The sequence below is a fragment of the Vespa velutina genome, chromosome 18 (assembly GCF_912470025.1).
Source record: "Vespa velutina chromosome 18, iVesVel2.1, whole genome shotgun sequence".
In the NCBI taxonomy this organism is placed as follows: Eukaryota; Metazoa; Arthropoda; class Insecta; order Hymenoptera; family Vespidae; genus Vespa; species Vespa velutina.
In genome coordinates, this window is record NC_062205.1 from 2,852,721 (window position 1) to 2,872,720 (window position 20,000).

The 20,000-nt window shown below is 36.8% G+C and overlaps 1 long non-coding RNA gene across 3 annotated transcripts in view; it reads right to left on the minus strand.

Annotated features, from left to right (window-relative positions):
* The window catches only part of LOC124955447, a 28,556-nt gene that overhangs the window by 4,881 nt on the left and 3,675 nt on the right, over nucleotides 1-20,000 (minus strand). The window contains exon 3 of one of the 3 annotated variants that reach the window (XR_007102884.1): nucleotides 8,105-8,379. The exons of the other annotated variants lie outside the window; for them this stretch is intronic. This is a non-coding gene — a long non-coding RNA (uncharacterized LOC124955447). Of the gene's footprint in view, nucleotides 1-8,104; nucleotides 8,380-20,000 lie in introns of those variants that run through there. 3 annotated transcript variants of the gene reach the window in all.

Here is a 20,000-nt window from a genome sequence, read left to right on the forward strand (position 1 = left end):
CTGGCCATTGCACTCCACGATCTCCTATCTCCGTCTCACTCTGAGCGGGTTGATGCACGCGGAATGCAGGCGAGAAGGGCCGAGCATTGCCGAGCTGGTCCGAGCTGAACGTGCTTGCTGCATGCAGCTGCAACGGTCACGGAGTTCGATGCACTCGCGACGACCGAGCGAGCACCAGCAGCAGCCCAACGCAGCAGCACTAGTACCAACCAGCAGCACCAGTACCTACCAGCGCACCACCACTCTAGCACCAACACAAACGGGCCAGCAACGAATGACTCAGCCGTTGCACGAGGGATTCGACCTTGACCCGACTGCACGTAGGTGCATCGCACCTTCGCGCGCGCGTTCTCCTCTCGAACCGATTCCTCTCTCTCTCTCTCTCTCTCTCTCTCTCTGACGTTCGATCTTCGATAATTTTTTTCCCTTGTTTTTTTCTCTCTCTCTTTGCGTTTCTTTTTTTCTACTCCCCCCCCCCCCTTTTTTTTCCTTCTCTTTTCTATCATTGACACGATCGTCACGCATCCTGATCGATTGCGAATTAATTGTTCGCACGTTTTATTATTCTAATGAAAAAGATAAAGAAAATAAAAGAAAGATTTGATTTTCTTTCCTCTTTCTTTCCTTTTTCTTAAGATTAGAAAATTACGATAGTTTCGATATTCATTGATTTTTCATTCGATTATATTTCGTACGTAATGTTCATCGTTGTTTAAACTTTCGTATCCCCGTGGCATTATCGCGATTTATTACTCATCGAAAAGCCTACTCCGTCGCACTTAGAACTGGCTGGGGCTCTTCTCCTTTATTTATATTTCGTGCTACGACGATCGTTCGATAAGCGTCTCTCAAGGTTTGTTTTTCACTTTTCACGCTTTAAAGAGAGTCTCGCGCTTACTGTCGTGCAGAAAGAGATATAGTAATAAAAGTGCTTTACAATGCGATAGTCGAACGGGGATTTAAGTTGTACATACATACGTATTTGTGATCCTCCCAATGTGATCTTATTTTGTATCTTTTTGATCCGTGTCATAAATTGACCTTTAAAATCGATTTAATTGATTTAACAGGATGTTCATTATTCCGTTCTAATCGACATTGGTTTTTTTTTTGTTTTGTTTATCTTCTCTCTCTCTCTCTCTCTCCCCCTCGTTTTCTATCTTTTTTCTTTTTTTGTCTTTTTTACTTTTGATATCCCACAAAGCGAATTGTTTTCCGGTCATCACTGACTTCAATCTAGATACCTAGCATCCTTTCTAGCGTGACACGAAGGACTTGCATTATCGTAGTTACGCGCATACATAGTTCAAAGTGTGTTGTCCTCGGCGATCGGGTTCAACGGCTGCGACGGACGAAGAACGAGACAAAGGCCTGAAAGGCCCTACCAACCTCGGGGTATCTTTATAGAACACAGTGTCATCGACACGCCACAGGGTGTATCCATTGTAAAGGTCAACGCATCTATTGCGGATAACCTCATCGGCCTCTGTGCACTCGTCGAGGAAAGAGAAAGAAAGAAAGAAAGAAAGAAATAGAGAGAGAGAGAGAGAGAGAGAGAGAGAAAGAGAATATTTAATTCTTGTCACGCATACGCGACTCGATTTACGTTCGGTAAAATGTAAAAGATTTACCTTGAACTCGAACGATTTACTTTCTCATCGTTGATTCCTTCGAAATTCCAACGACAAGAAGTAAGATAGTAAGAAAGAGAACGTGTAATTTCTTTTTTTTCTCTCTTTCTTTCTTCTTCTTTTTTTTCCTTTTTTTTTTTTCTTTTTTTTTTTTTTTTTCTTTTCTTCCTTTTCCTTACAATCGTGTTGTACCAATCGTAAATTACAAGCACGTATACGAAATTACGTACTCGAAATTAAAAAAAAAAAAATAAAAAAAAAAAAACAGAGGAAAGATTAGAGCAATTGGCATCCGTTTTTTTTTTTCTTCTTTTTTCTTTTCTCGACTGAACGACGAGGGATAAACAAAATTAATAAATTCAAAATTAATACTTAGGCTTTCGAGAAATTTTTGGATTATAATTTAGATTTGAAATTGAATAATAAGAGTAAATCTATAATATTATAGATAATATTTAAAAGATATATATTATCGATCGTTAGATTAGATCTATTAGACCGGTCTCGATTTTGAATATTTTCTTAAGCTATGATAATCATCTCACAATTATCACGGTCCTTGGCCTTTCATATCTCAAGAGACACGGAGCAAGGTTACTAGGATGCAAGCAACAGCGTCTCTCAGCGATCTCTTTTCCCTTGGTTTTCCTACGTTAAGGTATTTATACATCAGGAGGGATGTATTTCGGTCGACGAACGTGCCCGATGCTACCACGCTGAGCAACAGCAGAATAGAAACAACGACGACGACGACGACGACAACAACGACAACAACGACGACGACGACGACGACGACGATGACGACGACAACAACAACGACGATGTCTACGACGATGACTACAACGACGACGACGATGACGATGACGACGACGACGACGATGACGACGATGCTCTTAACCTTGAACCGATGAACGTACTATCATCCAACTGCGGTGTCCTTAGTTATTCCTGGCAGTCACCCTGAAAGAGGATGATGTCGCCCATTACTTTCTGGAAATCCCTAAAAATTTCTTTTCTCCGAAAAACTTTTTTATTTCGAACATATTCGTTTCAAGGACAAATCGTTTATATATGGATACGATCGAATTATTTCCTACGCGATTATATTTTCAAATATTATAATTCTAAATTATTTATTATTCGAGAAAAACACACACACACACACATATATATATATATATATATATATATATATATATATATATATAAAAGAGAGAGAGAGAGAGAGAGAGAGAGACAAAGCGATATAGCTTTTTTTCTTTCTTTTTTTCTTTTCTTTTTTTTTTTTTTTTAATAATAAAAGAACCTATTCGAATTTCTATAAACTTTCGTCGATTAGAGGAGTCAACCAGATGGATCATTTCTTAACGAAAGAGTTGTGTACATTGGCTCGCATTTGGAATTCGGTGTTTAGGGTAGAAGAGAGAGCATCATCCTTCTCTTGTCGAGATACTTTAATGGATCAAATATAGCCGTACCAAAGGATCTTTTGATTAATAAGAGCAATTTAACTCGTCGTTGAAATTGGATGACATTTTGGGATAAATGTGAAGTAATATAAAAAACGATATGTATTGCACAAAATTTATGTATGTATATATATGAGAAAGGAACGATCAAGCAAACCAACATCGAGATAGATCCAACGTCATAACTTTAGACATTTGTCGATTTGACTTCGTCGTTGGGATATCGATTGGTTGTAACGAAAGTGGGGTTGACTAATAAGGCTAACGCTCCGTAGAACAAGGGTGTCGCCCATCGAGAACAAAGACCGTCTGCGTAAAGTCAAACTCTAGAATATCTAGCGAACAAGGTCGTCTACCCTTTCGAACTGTCTCCTAAGTTCTTTCAAATTTCTATTCTATATAAACGTGAAAGATACGAAAATGATCATAGATATTTACGTATATACGTATTCAATTCATAGCAATCATGAAAATCGATTAGTTTTAGAATTGATTGATCAAGAAAGATAATTATTATATAAGGATTAAAAAGATACAATCCTTTTAAATCTCATTAATATATGAATTAATTTAATCTAATATTAAATTATAGAAATGTGTGGACAATCGCACACAAATTTTCCCCCCATGAATACAATGACATAATGTCACCAAATCTCATTATAATTTGATAAGAGTAATTGATTGGTGATACTTTAAGTCGATAAGAAAAAAAAAAAAAAAGAAAAAAAAGAAAAGAAAAGAAAAAAGAAAATATACGTACATATACAATTGACTAAGCTTTCGATAAAGGAATAGTGGAAAGTTTGATCAGTTGGTTAGATGCATAGATACATTTCTAGATATACTTTACAAGAAGTAATAATAGCTCTCTCTTTTTTTTTTACCCCCCCCCCCGTACTTCCCACTAGGAAATTTCTACGACGATTCGTTAGAAACATCGGACAGAGGTGACTTTGAGAAGAGGAGGATGAACTTGACTCTCCTAACGTATCGTAGATTGCCCACCACTGTCATCGTCGTCCGGGGAAAATATGAAAGTCGAGAGTGGCGGGTGGTGAGTAGAGAGGGTGGAGGTTGGAGAGTGGAGGAGGGTGTTGAGAAAGGAGCGAACGAGGGTCGCGACCGTAGAAAGAGAGTAGGGAGGGAGGATGAGGGAAAGTGCAATGTCTGTCTTCCCCTCCCCCTCCGCCTCCCTTCCACCTAGTCCATGTACACTCCGACGGCCATGGCTGTCTCTCACACTCGAGGGAATGCATATAGAGGGGTTGGGGTGTGTTGCGTGAGCTCGCGCATACGCGACAGAGCTTCCTCTCAAATCTCTCCTCTTCTCTCCTCTTCGTTCTCCTCTCTTCTTCTCTTTCCTTCTCCTTCCTCTTTCTCTTCTTTCTTTTTCCCTCATCCTCCTCCATGGCTGGGATCTCGCAGACGCCGCGACACCGGTAAACACGGTACGCTCTTGAAAAATAGAACGCTCGTTAATGTATTCAAAACGGATCGCGTTGTCGTGCCAAAGAGATACGGGGATGAAAGAGCAAAAATCCCTCTCTGGCACCCTCTCATATTCCTCCTTTTCCTTTCTCATTGCACTCATGCTTTAATCATCTCGATGTTGCAATTAACGAGCCATGACTATTAAAGACGTGTTCGAGAAATTTTGTTCTACCTAAAGTATTTTATAGGTATACACTTTATTTTATTTTGTTTTATTTCATTATTCGTATGTAACGTTGATCGATCGATGTAATTAAGCTGCCGCACCTTTGAACATCTCAGTTTTGTTAAATACGTAGTTACAGCTGTAATTATAAGAGAATATCTTTCGCGAATGGTAGCCTTTTCGTTTTTTATTTCTTCAATAAAAAAATATTTATCAATTAAAGCTCAAGGACGTTCAATTTTTATAATCCTTCGAAAAATTTTCCTTTCTTCTCCTTTTTCTTCTTCTTCTTCTTCTTTTTCCTTTTTTTTTTTTTTTCTTCTCTTTTCTTTATTTTAATCTTTCGTTTATGATCCTTGGAAAAATAAAAGCTCGACGGATCGAAAAAAGAGAAAAAGAAAGAGAAAGAGAAAAAGAAAAAAAGAAGAGAAATATCTTCACTAAACGATCAAGGATTTGATTTTACTTTGGAACGGGGGCATTGGTGCCATCCAGACTGCCGCATCGAAATGTCGCAGCATCCTGAGACGACGAGAGAGAGAGAGAGAGAGAGAGAGACAGACAGAGAGAGAGAGAGAGAGAGAGAGATATAAGGATAGTGAGAGGAAGAAAGAGAAGGCCGAGAATTTTCTTGGCAGTATCCCAAGAGAGTTGAACGTACCGTCTAATTTTACGTGCACTCGTAGAACGATGGGCGCTTTTCACTCTAGGTCTAGTGCAAATACCGCGTGTCCTTCCACTGAATTCGAGCTAGAGGAAACAGCTAATACTTAAGAACTTTCATTCTTGCGTATCAAGATTTAATGTTTCTTGGAACGACAAATGAAAGGATGAAAGCTTATCTTAGTAGAGTATAAAGATTGTCTTTCAGTATCTTTTCTTCAGAAAAGAAATTCATTATAAATCTGTAATGGTCATTATCATTTCTAAATTTCATATGTGATTAAACGAATCTTCAAAAGATTTCTAGTATCATTTAGATGAATATAAAATTATAATTGTCAGGAATGCAGGAGTTATAATCTTTATCGTTTGATGTGAAAAAAAAAAAAAAAGAAAAAAAGAAGAAAAAAGACATAGAAAAAAATCCAACAAATCGCATCCGTTTAGTTTATCGATGGTAGTAACCGTTGTGTTTCTGTAAAATCGATCATAGAATATGAGAAAGGCAGCAAAGTTTTCTTCCTGAGGGAATAAGAAATGCTGTCGGAAGGTCGTGAGAGAAAAAGAGGAAGAGGAAGAAGAGATAAGAAAGAGGAGAGGAGAAGAGAGAAAAAGAGAACGAGAGAAAGAGAGAGAGAGAGAGAAGGTAGTAATCGAGCTAGAACTCCCCATCCCTTGGAGAGTCCTCGTCTGGCTTCTGGAAGAAGGTTGTAGGGTAGCGTTAGTGGTGGTGATAGTGGTGATGGTAGTGGTAGTGGTGGTGGTGGTGGTGGTGGTGTTGGTGGTGTTGCTGTTACCGCTGTTACTGCCGCTACTGGTGGCGATGTTTCTCTTGGTGGTAGTGAAGAGAAGCTAGAGAGAGGAGGTTGAGGTCGTCGGCGCTCGCGGGAACGAGGCATTGACCTCCAGTGAGTTAGGATGTCTGCCGGTATTGATTCGGTGACTCGGTGCAGCGGACTCGGGGGCGGTAAAACGGGAATACCGGGATGTCGAGGAGGGTCTGGCTGAGAGACGTGAGAGGAGAAACGAGAAGGAGGACGCAAAGGGAGACGCGCTCGGCGCATCCAGACGAGGACCAACAGCGTTTCTTTCTTTCCTTCTTCTACTTTCAGAAAGCTCTGGAGGAAGTTCGAGGAGGTTTGAGGGTGCAACGTACTGGGGCAAACTTTCCCCTTTCACCCTCTTTTCTCCCTCCAAAGCCCCTTCTCCATCGGTCGACGAAAAGAGAAACGAGCGTTACCGGCAAGGATGCTTGCCAACTTGAAAGACCTATTAAAAAATCTTTCGTTCGTGGTTGGGGATTGGTAAGATAGGGGGAGGAGGGGAGAAAAAGGGGGCGGACCATCTTTGTACGATCGTTTCGACGCTCTTGTCTCGAGTAGAAAGAAATCTCCACTCCGTTAAAATATCAACGTTTCTGGAAAATCCTGCTTCCCAACTTCTCTCGAGCGAACGCTATTGTTCCTCCGGAGTGAACGAGTATTATGGATCGATAAAAAAACAGAGGGTTCAAAGAAGTACAAAAAATAGAGAGAAAGACAGAGAAAGAAAGAGAGAGAGAGAGAGAGAAAAAGAGAGAGAAGTAATGCCGGTTTCCATTTCTTCGACGTCTGGAATTGGGATCGATCGACGTACATATAGTATAACACATATATATAGATGTATGTAGGTACATACGCAGACTTTTATGTCGAACGAAAGAGACTGCAACTCGTGTACGTTTTGGTTGGTTGGTCGGTGGTGAGGGCGAGTAGTACAGTAGAAAGAAAGAGGATCGGGAGGGAGATGGCGCAAATCAGGGGTAAAAGAGAGAGAGAGAGAGAGAGAGAGAGAAAGGACTGTGGTGCAACAGGGAGGTAAACGGTAGGGCAGACGAGTCGATCGGGGGACGAAATTCTCTGCACAGACAGGATGGCGGCACTGGGGCGAACTTTCGCTCTCTCGTGCTGCATCGACGTGCTACTATGCCACTGCCACGCCCCGTAACTTTCAAAATCGGTTATTCGTAACTTACAATTCGTAATTACGATAAAGCACAGCATTTTTATATAGGGATATACTTAATTACAATATCGTATTAATATTTATCTATATCTGTTAAGATATATGTAGAAGTTAAGAATTCATTTTGAAAGAAAAAAGAACTGTATCTTCTTAGATCGATTAATTAATTAAAAATCTTGAGAATCATTTGGATGAAATGAAAAAGAAATATAATAAAATAATAAAATAAAATAAAATATTGGATTTTTTTTTTTTTTTTTTTTTAAAGAACGTAAATCGATCGTATATTGTTTTCCAGTGTTTATTTAAAAAAAAAAAAAACAAGAAAAAAAAGCGTGGATAATCATTCCTATTCGATCGGTAATCGCAATGAAATTTCCTTGAGTGTCGCGCATATAGAATTGTTTTTTAATTAATTAAGTTTATACGAGAGACTTTATACTCGAGGTCTTCTCATTTGATCGCAATAATTGAGGAATTTGATTTGCATAAAATTAATTTCTACGTATCACGATTTATCGACGACGAAGATGACGACAACGACCGAACAGGCCTGATGGCGGCTGCAAACAAAGATGGCCGACGTCGGTAACTGCCGAAGATATCCGACGATGACGTCCATCTTTAAAATCTTTGAAATATCTTTGAAAATCTTCAGCAATGTTGGATTATCTTGGATTATCTCTGGGTATTTTCGGATATTTTTGGAAATCTTTGTTCCTTTCGACGTCGTCGGAGTCATCGTTGGTCCTTTTTGGCCATCTTCGTCGTCGACTATCCTCGGTTATCGTCGTCTTCCTTTTCATATATCATAATAATATACGTATCACAATAATGTTGATGGTTTCGGTGATGAAAGGTTCCCTTCGACAATGAGACGACGTGGCAGTGAAGTGCATGCATAAAAGGGGCTGCCTGCGAAGATGGTGTTGGTGGAGAGAAGCCCAGGGGCCTTGGATAGAGGCAGAAAAAAAAAGAAAAAGGAAAAAGAAAAAATAAACGAGAGAGAGAGAGAGAGAGAGAGAGAAAGAGAGAGAGCAAGAGAGAGGTAAAGGGAGAGGGAGAGAAATGGAGTGTTTCTCCGGGAAGGGTTGTCTGTCTAGACGGATCGTTGTTTGGAGTAAACTGTGACCGTGAATCGACGTCATGTAGCGGGTGACTAGAAAGAAAAAATTTAATCCTAGTCTACTTTTAATTATGCGTTATTTGAATAAAAAAAAAAAAAAAAATAAAATAAAATAAATTAAGCAAGAAAACAATAATGATGATAATAATAATAGTCGGTAAGGATAAAAAGAATGTTTGACTCGTTAGCAAATCGCTCTATTTCTTTTTTTGTTTGCTTTTTTTTTTTTATATTTGGATTAACACATCGTGCGTATTGTTTAAAATCGATTTAATTTATATCTATTAAAATTATCAGAGAATTTTCTTCCCCTCTCTCTCTCTCTTTTTCTCTTTCTCTCTCTCTCTTTCTCTCTCTCTCTCTAAATATATATATTTTTTTTCCTTTTTTTTTTTTTCTCTTTTTCATATCAGACACAAATTAGACTGACCAATTTCCGAGAGCACTTCGATCGGCCGAAGATTTATAGATAAAGTAGCTATTATCGTGGCGATAATACAACGTTACATGCAATGAGCGCAGTTGCACGCGATATCGCGAGTCCGTCGACTTCAAAGTAGTCACGGGGTCATTAAGCTTCGAGGCCATTGTACGCGATACGAAATTTTGTTTCTCAAATTTGCATATTCAAATTAAACATCGTAAGAAATTAACGCTATAACGTTATCGCGTAAGGAATCACATCTTAGCGATACCAGATCTATTATCAGATTGTTTTAATCGTTCTTTTACCGTGAAAGTAAATTTCCTTTCAATTTCCTACTTACCAGAGCGATAAATTAACTCATAATACTTGTTTCATCGTCTTGTTATATTATAATTAAATCGGATACGTGATATTTAAGAGAAATCTAAACTAACAATTGGTATTTAATTGAAGATAAAAATACAAGATATAAAGATATGTATATATTCGTTATATGATTGTGATTAAGGTACGTCGCATTAACACGACGAGAAAAAGAGAGTTGAAAGGATACAAAAGGGAAAGAGAAAAAGAAGAGGAAGGAAAAAAAAAAAGGAAAAAGAAAATCGTAAATCGTTACTCGACATCGTTACTTCAGCACCCCTTTCGTCGAGAGCGTACGAATGAGAAAAACCACCATGGGCAGACACAACGAGCATAACGGGGAATATCAATGTCGTACCCAAAGTAAAAGTGCCTACGCGAGACGGACTAATTGCACACTTCATATTCGCTGGAGAAGAAGCAAGATTTCTAGACGACAACCACCCCCTTTTTCTCTCTCTCTTTCTTTTTCCCTTTTCCACCCGATATCCCTGAGCCCTCGTTGGCTTGTCCACTCGTCCTTTACCCTTCGTAAACCCATCGTCTAACCGAACTAGGTTGAAGTTCTCTTTCTTTCTTTCTTTCTTTCTTTCTCTCTCTAATTAGCAAGTAACTGGATTTGTTATTCTCTCTAATGGAGGTTAACGACTGACATCTGCAATTGAAATGACCCGACTATAATTACGGACGATGACAAATATAAACGATGAATGTAGCAGTTTGATTTTAACACGACTCCTATTTTTGCCAAGTTAAATATTAAAATATTATATATTTTAAATCGTTTCATTACGAATCTCACAAAGGACAATGGACAATTTCTTTTTTATTTCTTATTCTTTTTATTCGTTTTTTTTTCTTTTTTTTCTCTCTCTCTCTCTCTCTTGTAATCAGTATTAAAAATTATATCTTTCCAATTAATATCTCGAGTTTCATTATATTACCGATCGTATAAGTAGTGAAATTGGCAAGTTCGTTCGAAACAAAACGCTCAGATATTCCCTCGTTTCATAGAACATACAAGTTCGTACTCGGCAACCCTTTTTGCGAGACGGCCCTCGTATACCGCTCATTATTATTAACGCTCGTGTTATCGCGCGGTATACAGGTATACCGCATAAGAAAGGTCGATCGACGATGACGAAGGTGAGGAAGCGAAGAGAAAATGAGAGAAAGAGAGAAAGAAGAGGGTGGAACGACCGGTTGGCATAAATTGGCAAGACTGCTCGATGCACCCTCGGCGCCTACTTCATCCCCTTCATCTAGACGTACAATACAATATCACGAAAGAAGAGAGCGAGAGAAAGAAAGAAAGAAAAAAAAAGAGAAAAAGAGAGAGAGAGAGAGAGAGAGAGAGAAAGACAGAGAGATAGTGAAAACGAAATATTCCGTCCATCCCGGACGTTTAAGTATTCCTCGGACGGCATTTGGGAATCGGCGGCGGAGGGGTAGGAGAAACGCGACGATGAGGAAGATGGTAGGGAGGGGTTGTTCGATGGTAGGGGTACCAGTAGGGGAAGAGAATGAAAGCAGCAGGAGACGACAGACAGAGGGGAATACGGGCTAGAGAGAGAGAGAGAGAGAGAGTAGTCGATGGCTCGACTCTTGCAAAAGCCTCGACTCCGTTTCCATGTGAGGGTGCAGACAGGAAGGGGTGAGCAACCCCTCGTCGCCGTCTGGCGCATAGGCGTAATGCAGCGTAGTATGACGCGCCAATGACCCGGTCAACCGTTATCCTAACGCGGAGGAACATTATTTTCGAGGCACCTGTCCGATCTTCTTTTTCTAACATATATTATACATTTATATTTATATTTATTGTTTTTCTTTATCTTCTTTATCTATTTAAAATTCATTAATTTCTTTTTCTTTTCTTCTTTTTTCTTTTTTCTATTTTCTTTTTCTCTTCTTAACGTTTAACACGTTCGCCAAAGTGACATGGAATAATTCCAAATAAACGAGAATATTAATCCTATATTTAAGTGAGATATTTTATAATTTCATAAAAATAAATTTCCAGAGAAATAATGAAAGTTTATGCATGGATGCACCTGATCAATGATACCTGCTGGACGATGGAGAAATAAAATGCCAGGCTACATAATCTATATAGATCTTTGGCACTCGCTCAAAATCCTTAGACGAAAATAAAGAAAGAGTGGTTGAAAAGTCGAAGGGTTAGATCGTTAAGAGAGATTACTCGAACGATGACTCGTGACTCGCCAGTCTTCAAGCACCCTTTTCTATCGTATATATGTAATTGCGATCGTACTCGTCGAGCCAAACGAGCACGTTTGCATCCCTGAACATAGACAGACAGAGAGAAAGAGAGAGAGAGAGAGAGAGAGAGAGAGAGAGAGAGAGAGAGAGAGAGAGAGAGAGAGAGAAAGAGAGAGGTGTGTGTGCCGGTTTTGGGGTAGAACGAGGTGTGTTTGTGCACTCGTCTAGGATTATATTTGAGTATGTGCGTTTGTGTGCGCACGCTTGGACACGAGCGAACGGTAGCACTCGTATATTCGATGCGCGCGCAAGCATGGTGCAGTGGAGGTCATCCACCTGAAAGGTCGGGGTCACACTCGCGGTCGTAGCCCGACGCTCTGACACTAGAGGGTGCCTTAGGAAGGAGAATCGAATGAAAGGGTGGGAAAGCTTCGAAAAGTAGGGGTGGTTATCGCCATAGCAACAGTCGCACAGTCAAGGCTAGACTATAAGCTCTCTTTCTCTCTCTCTCTCTCTCATAAGTAGAGTGGGGGTGTAGTACATAGTACATGTAGTATTACATTGTGTGCGTATTCTTCGTTTCTTCTTGTCTGCCTTCGACTCGTTCGTAGAAGGAAGGAAGAAAGGGGTGGGTGTTCGGTAGTTGATGCAGTGAGGGAATAAAGAAGGGTTGGGGGAGGAGGAGCGAAGCAAAACGGTCAAACAGGCGGACGAGAGGGTAGGCGTAAAAGAGGGCGGTAATGGGGATGGATAAAAGTAAAAAGAGCGGATGAATTACGCCGTACCAATTTTCAATATACAACACTCAAATATTTTCTTCATTGATTGAAATGTTTCATCTTCGATATTATTCGATAATTTCAAAATACATTTCATTATTTATCTAATATCGATTGGAAAATGAATAAAATAATTTTCCTATTTAAATAATCGACAAGATTGTTGTCATTTTCACGATATATAATATTTATTATATATATTAATTATTAATAAAAGATAATGACTCGTATTCATTTTTAATTGTCTACTTTATGACGAATACTATGAAATGTAATATATTATATAAGTAAATTTGAATGAATAATTTCGAGGAAGACTCAAGACTGGTACGTAATCAAGAGACGCGTATAAAATGATTATGAATATAATATTATCTTATCGATGATTATATATGGTAAACCCAAATTGAATTCTAGCAGTGCGAAAGAAACAGAAAGAGAGAAAGAGAGAGAAAGAGAGAGAGAGAGAGAGAGAGAGAGAGAGAGAGAGAAAGAAAGAGAGAGACATCGAAGTACGAATCGTAATAATGTTCAATTATTATCGATCGTTTAATGATCTTTCATTCGAGAAGGGGCGGTCAGTGACATTCAGACGTAAACGATCATCGCGATCGATGATCTCGAGAATATTAATGCCGATAATATAAGGATGATAATCGACTTTACACGCAAGGGGAACGGATAATGCATAGTCACGTCGATTTCGTTGCGTGACGTCACCATCGACCGTTCTTCGTTCTCCCTCACGACACGCGACTATTTCTCTTTGACTCTCTCTCGCTCTCTCTCTCTCTCTCTCTCTCTCTCCTTTTCTCTTTTTCCTTTTTTTTTTCTAGATCTTGACCTACCGTAAAGACGTAACACCATTTATCTTTGCCAAGCGTTCCGGATTAAAACAAGTATCGAAAAGCCAACTGACATTTCCATAATAAATAGTCGAGCGAACATTTGAGATAAAGTCAACGAGGATCAATAAGGATCAATGAAGATCAATGAATACTTGTATTAAGTTTTACGCGAACATGTCGAAGGACAACTATTGAACTCGGTTCTTTCTTCCATCGAGACATTGAAATATTTCTTCTTATATCCTTCGAACGTATTAATTTCATTTATTTATATGATATTTCTGCATGATCCATTTACGATTTACGATACGTATGTATATCATTCGTTGTTTGTAATTAAATGATTCTCTCGTTTAAACTTATGAGCTTTAGAAGATATATATATATATATATATATATATATATATATATCACATGCATGTATATATACGTCATATCGTTTCGAGTAATCCTATTCGTATCTTTATCTGCCTTCTTATTTGTCTTTCGAGTAATCACTTATTAGAATTCGCGTTATTTTTATGAAGAAAAGAAAAAAGAAAAAAAAAAGAAAAAAAATATTACATACGCATGTCGAGTGAAAATTGCAAAATGCAAGCATTAATATAAATATGTAAGTTCGTAGTTACATATATATATATATATATATATATATATATATATATTTAAATTATAAATACGTTGTTTATCGGTTCAATCGTTATTGGGATGACATTCTTAAATTTTTCAATCGTACGATAAAAGTCTTCATATACTCGATAGTAATCTATGGATTTTCCTGAGTGATCCATCAAGATTTTATCCTATCAACGTATAGCTACGTATTATGTTAGATCTTTGATATTAAAAATTCGATTTTTGTGTTTTTTATACAGTCAATCAACGAATTCGTATATGGCATTAATTAATGAGACGGTTTACGACGACGTGAGATTCGTTTGATAACGCAATGCTCAATGTCAAATCCAGAAAATCTTTAATGATACGGCGACGATTATTCGCCGAAAAGAATTTTCGTCAAAATTCTTTTGTCGTAGGTCGCACACCAAATTCGTCGCTTATGACGTGTATTTAACAAACAGAAAAATCGCTGCATATATATTAATATATATATATATATACGTATTGCATTTACGAGCTTATTAAGACGTGATGTTAGCGAAAGATAAAAGAACGAGACGAGGAAAATAATCGACGCAAATAATATTCAGACATGTTTTACATAAACAGAATTTATATTTTCCATCAATCCAAACAATGTTACGGAAGATATTATCGAAATTGTATTTAATGTACCGTTTAATGACCTATTTCTTCGTTTTTCTTTTTTATTCATTTTTTTTCTTTTTTTTTTTTTTTTTTTTTTTTTATTTTTTTTGTTAAGAAATTTATTTTCATTCGTAATATAAAATTCTATAAATCAATTATCTAGAATTTCTCCTTCTTTTTTTCTTTTCTTTTTTTTTTTTTTTTTGTCTATTCTCATGAAAATATTTTGTTCGTATTATATCGAAAACAATGAAGATAGCGAAGATGATCAAATTAAATGGGACACCCTATATATATATATATATATATTATATACGACGTTATGTATTTGCGTTGACAAACGATAAAGGCTACGGGGTTAAGGAAATAAAAGCATTGATACGAAATGCGTGTCTGAAGATACGATATCTGACGACCGGTAGGAATCGTCCTCTAACCGACCGTTCTTCGTTTCGACATTTTTAATGTTAACAGAAATTATCACAGGTGATACCGGCGCCGGCTTATGGCAACGTTTGCATGCCACGATGATAATTTCGAAACTTACACGGAAAATGATGACTCCTTTTTATTTATTCTCATTGAATCCACAATTAAAATACGCAGCAAGCAGTATGTAGAATCAAATCTTTATCATATCTATTTGCGTGAAAATTAATATCGGACTTACTTATTAAAATATTTCGAATTTATTTTAATGATACTCGAATAAAAATGAATACGGTGGAACGGAAATGTAATTCTTGTTTTTTTTTTCTTTTTTTTTTTTTCTTTTTTCTTTTTTTTTTTCTTTCATCCAAACCACTCCTCCTAACCCCCGGCCCCCTGCCCTCTGTCTTTTGATCGTACGAAAAAATAATAATTGAAATTAAAAAAAAATGCAAAGTAACTTTTTCCCCCATTCTCCTCTTTCCTTTCGTATTATCAACTTGTATCGTTCAGTCTTATTTATCGAAAAATATGTATCGTGAGTAAATCATTTCGATTGATTGTACTTTTGTATTCGCCATTGGCATTCAATTAATAAAATATAAACGGCGATGCATATATATATATATATATATATATATATATATGTATATGTATGCATGTATGCACGTGCAAAATGTATATACGTATGTGAAACGTCATCGTTTCGAGGAAAAAAAATTTGCAAGTCTCCTCACGGACACTTTATGAATCGCCGACGGATTATATTATTTTCCTCTTAGCTAGTCTTTTCTATGTTGATAAGTATGTACAAGAATGCGAATGTATCTATATGTATGTGTTTATATACATAAATGTGTATATATATATACATTTGTATGATCTAAACTATCAATAAACTTTCTAATCAAGATCGCGTCGTAGTCAATTACCTTCAAAACATTTCAAAACGTTAGAATTGAATCGTAGAGATTCGAGAACTGAAAATTAAAGCGTAGCAAAGAAAGCGAATCTCCTCCACCTGTTATTAGAATTATATTAACTTTCGCGACTAATTCTGAATATGCTTCGTTAAATACGAACATTAAATTCAACGTTGCCTTTATTTATTAACACTTAACGCATCTTTAAAAACATTAATATCGCATAAATCGAGAGATTTATTTTGATATTAATTCAATCGCGAAATAGGGATTTACATCAAAATTTTTCTATTTATATTCTCTGATAATAGAGCTTTCAATTTTTCTTTCTTTAATTTTTTTTTCATTTCTTCTTTTTTCTTTTCTTTTTTTTTTCTTTTTTTTTTTCTTTTTTAAATACATTTCGAATATAATAATAAAACCGTGAGAATAATAGAAATAGAAATGTTCGAAGAGAGATTCATTGTAATATATTATGACGAATCGTTCTTTGTATTGTCTAAATATAATTAGTATATTTAAAATCATAGATTTAATAAAAGAATAAAATTAAAATAGATAGATAAATCGAAAGAGAGAGAGAGAGAAAGGAGGAGGGGGAGAGTAGAGTGGGTCAGAATATCTCTCTCTTTCTCTCTCTAAGGGCTCGGAACAAAGACCGGTTCTCGTATGAAGGTCACTAGTTCAATGGCGCTTATATACGCCGAGAGAAGCTCCTTGCCGAAGGCCGTTTCACTTTCGTCGAAGGCTACCAAAAACCGTTTCGAACGTCTCCTACTTGGCCAATCCACTTGCACTTTCCTGTCGTCAGGTTTAAGGCTACTTTGTCAAGAGAGAGAGAGAGAGAGAGAGAGAGAGAGAGAGAGAGAGATCGGTTAAGCAACAGAGATAAAATATATAGAAAGAATCGGTAACTTTTACATACTCGATTTAAAAAAAAAAAAAAAAAAAGAAGAAGAAAGTGTATCGGTCGCCTTCTTCTGACGATAAAATGTCGAAAGATCGTTTATAAGGCCATCGTCGAATAAATTAAATATCTCGTAGAATAGATATATCATTATTTAACGCCTGCAATAGTAAATATGTATATACGTATATATTTATCGTTTTCGTAGAAAATTATAATTTAAGAAGGATATCAAGTAAATAGATGTATCGATATTTTATACCGATAACTCCGGTAAAATGGAAACTAATAGATATGTCGGTGGCTTGAAATAAAATATTGGAAAATAATATTGGAAAATTCTCTTGTGGTATATTCTTTCTGATAAAGGAAAAATAAATAAAAAAAAAAAAAAAAAAAAAAAAAAAAAAAAAACAAGAAAAAGAAAAAAATAATAGAGAAAAAATAAGAAAAAAAATTTATATTTAAGAAGAATATCGAAGGAGATAGGCGCACGTATATCGATGATTTGATAAAAAGGAAAAAAAAAAAAAAAAAAAAAAGGATAAAAAATAAAACCAATACAAACAAAATTTATTGGAAATATGTAATGTAAAGAGGATGATTAAAAAATAAAATACAAACACACACACGCGCCCACGAACACTCACACAGGTATATATAGAAGACTGCAATCGAATCGAGGATAAACATGTATATATATATATATATATACATATTATTTTTTTTTTCGAGAAGATCGAAAGGAAAAGTAAGATTGAGGAGAGTTCTTTCAGGAGATAGAGTTAAAAGCAGAGAAAGAGTTTCGCTTTCTTCTTACGGCGACTCTCACGCGACTCATGGTGTTCTCTCTCTCTCTCTCTCTCTCTCTCTTTTATATTTTTCTCTCTCACGGCGAGTTTTGAGGACCCCCGGTGATCGCGATCCGGTTTCTCTCGAAAACTCTCCTTTGCGTTCTCGTTTTCATTCGAGCCATCGCCATAGGCACGTTCTCGTGGAGATCGAAAGTGGAGAACGCTTTGGGTGACCTCACCGAGTAGAGTAAGGTCATTGAACTTTCGCTCGTCGAAAGTGGATGCGGATATTCTCTCTCTATCTATCTATCTCTCTCTCTCTCTCTTTCTCTCTCTCTCTCCATCTCTTTCTCTATTTATGTCTGTCTGCCCGTCTATCAGTCGTTACGCTTTTCTGATCTCGAATCGTATCTCTATTCTCGAAAGTAATTTCGCTGTTTTTATCTGTTCCGATATGTTCGTACAATTCTCACGCGAAAAAAAAAAGGAAAAGAAATACAATGCAAAAATGAAAAAAGATCGAATTCAAAAGTAATATAATAAGTAAGTAAATACTTGAGAAGAGTTTTTTTTTTTAATAAACGATGCCAATTCGATTAAGAAATCTTATGATTTATAAAGAAATCATTATCATTATCATTATTATTATCATTATTGTTATTGTTGTTGTTGTTATTGCTATTATTATTATTATTATTATTATTATTATTATTAAAGTTCGATAGCTAATGTAATAATGAAATATGCTTTCTCAGAAATAAGATCTATATCATCTTTTCTAGATATAAAATGGATTCTCGTTTATAATCGGGCTGATTCCCGATACGATCGTATCGTTTAAAAGCCATATCCCCACTGTTAGGTAGTACATGAAACAAGGAAGGCTTTCTCCGAGACGACCTTGAGAGCCGGTGCTTCAGCCTCGAAGCGACGTGAACTTGAACCAGTCTCGGTTTCTCTATTGCATTCGAGAAGGAGTGTGTTTGCTTACCTTGCAAATGTCCTTTCTCCTCTTTTAATTTCAGATCATTCGTACGATCGTTTTTACTCGATCTTAATAATGACAGGTATATAACATCCAAGTTACTTTTTTAATTTGTAAATATATAATTAGATGCATATAAACATTATGCGCATTAGTTTCTCTATGAAATAATTAAAGAAAATGAAAACTCGCCTGTCTGCTACGTAGATCTACACGCGTTAAGAAGAAAAAAAGGAACAAAAAAAAAGAAAAGAAAAAAAAAAAAAAGAAAAAAGAAAGAACAAAAAATATCTCGATAAGTCCATACAAAAAAATGATTTACGAGTACAACTTTCGTTTATCTCATAATCCGAAATTCATCGAAATTAATCGTCCAATGGATGGCGAATAAGTAGGACTCAATTGAAATTGTTCAGATTGATTTGGAAAAAAAAAAAAAAAAAAAAAAAAAAAAAAAAAAAAAAGAAAAAAAAAGGAACGAAAAAGAAGAAGAAGAAAAAAAAGAAAGAAAGAAACAGAAAAAAAAAGGTAACGTTTTGAAGTTTGATCGAGTCGAATCATTCGTTTAGATCGTTATAAATCATTGCAAGATTCCCTTGTGTAAGTACTTACTTACATATTTACTTGCTACGTAGAATATATAGCGAGCTCTTAAGATGAACATATTTACAAGGGGGATCTCACTCTCACTCACTCACTCACTCTCTCTCTCTCTCTCTCTCTCTCTCTCTCTCTCTCGAAATTCGAATGTCTGAAGGGTAGTAGGTATGCTCGAAAACAGCAAGCGTGCAGAGGTATTCTGTAAATAGAGTGAACACGCGAGAAGGAGACCTCCTTTGAGAGTAAACCGACCTTGCTTTCTCTCTCTCTCTCTCTCTCTCTCTCTCTCTCTCTCTCTCTCTTGTACTCACATGTCACATTCTCTCTCTTTCTCACACACACACACACACACACACACACACACACACACACACATATACACATAAAGAGAAAGAAATGCACGTACACATACGTATACGTTTTCTCTCTTTCTCTCTCTCTTTTCTCTCTCTCTTTTCTCTCTCTCTCTCTCTCTTTCAACCCTCTACGTTAACGCAGAAGCTCTTTCCCACTCCTGTCCGGCTCGTTATCGCTCTGGTTTTACCCCTACCACTCAGCACCGTCAACGTTCTTTCTCTATTCTAACTCATGCGTGCTATAACACGTCTTGTCCCTAACCTAATCCAACGAGAGACGGGCTGAGCTATACCCCGCTCCGCAGGCAGTCGCGCGCTACATTCGGACCGGTTTGATATGATTCAGGTCCATCTAGATCTAAACAGCTACGCGCGATCCACGTAATATGGCCATAGGAACCAGGTCCATGATTCCCCTCGAGTCCACCAGTCCTCCCGGTCGCCACTCCACGTATCATTACAATAAGATTTCCTTTTTCTTTTTTTCTTTTTTTTCTTTTTCTTTCTTTTTCTTTTTCTATTTCTATTCCTTTTTTTCCCTTCTCTC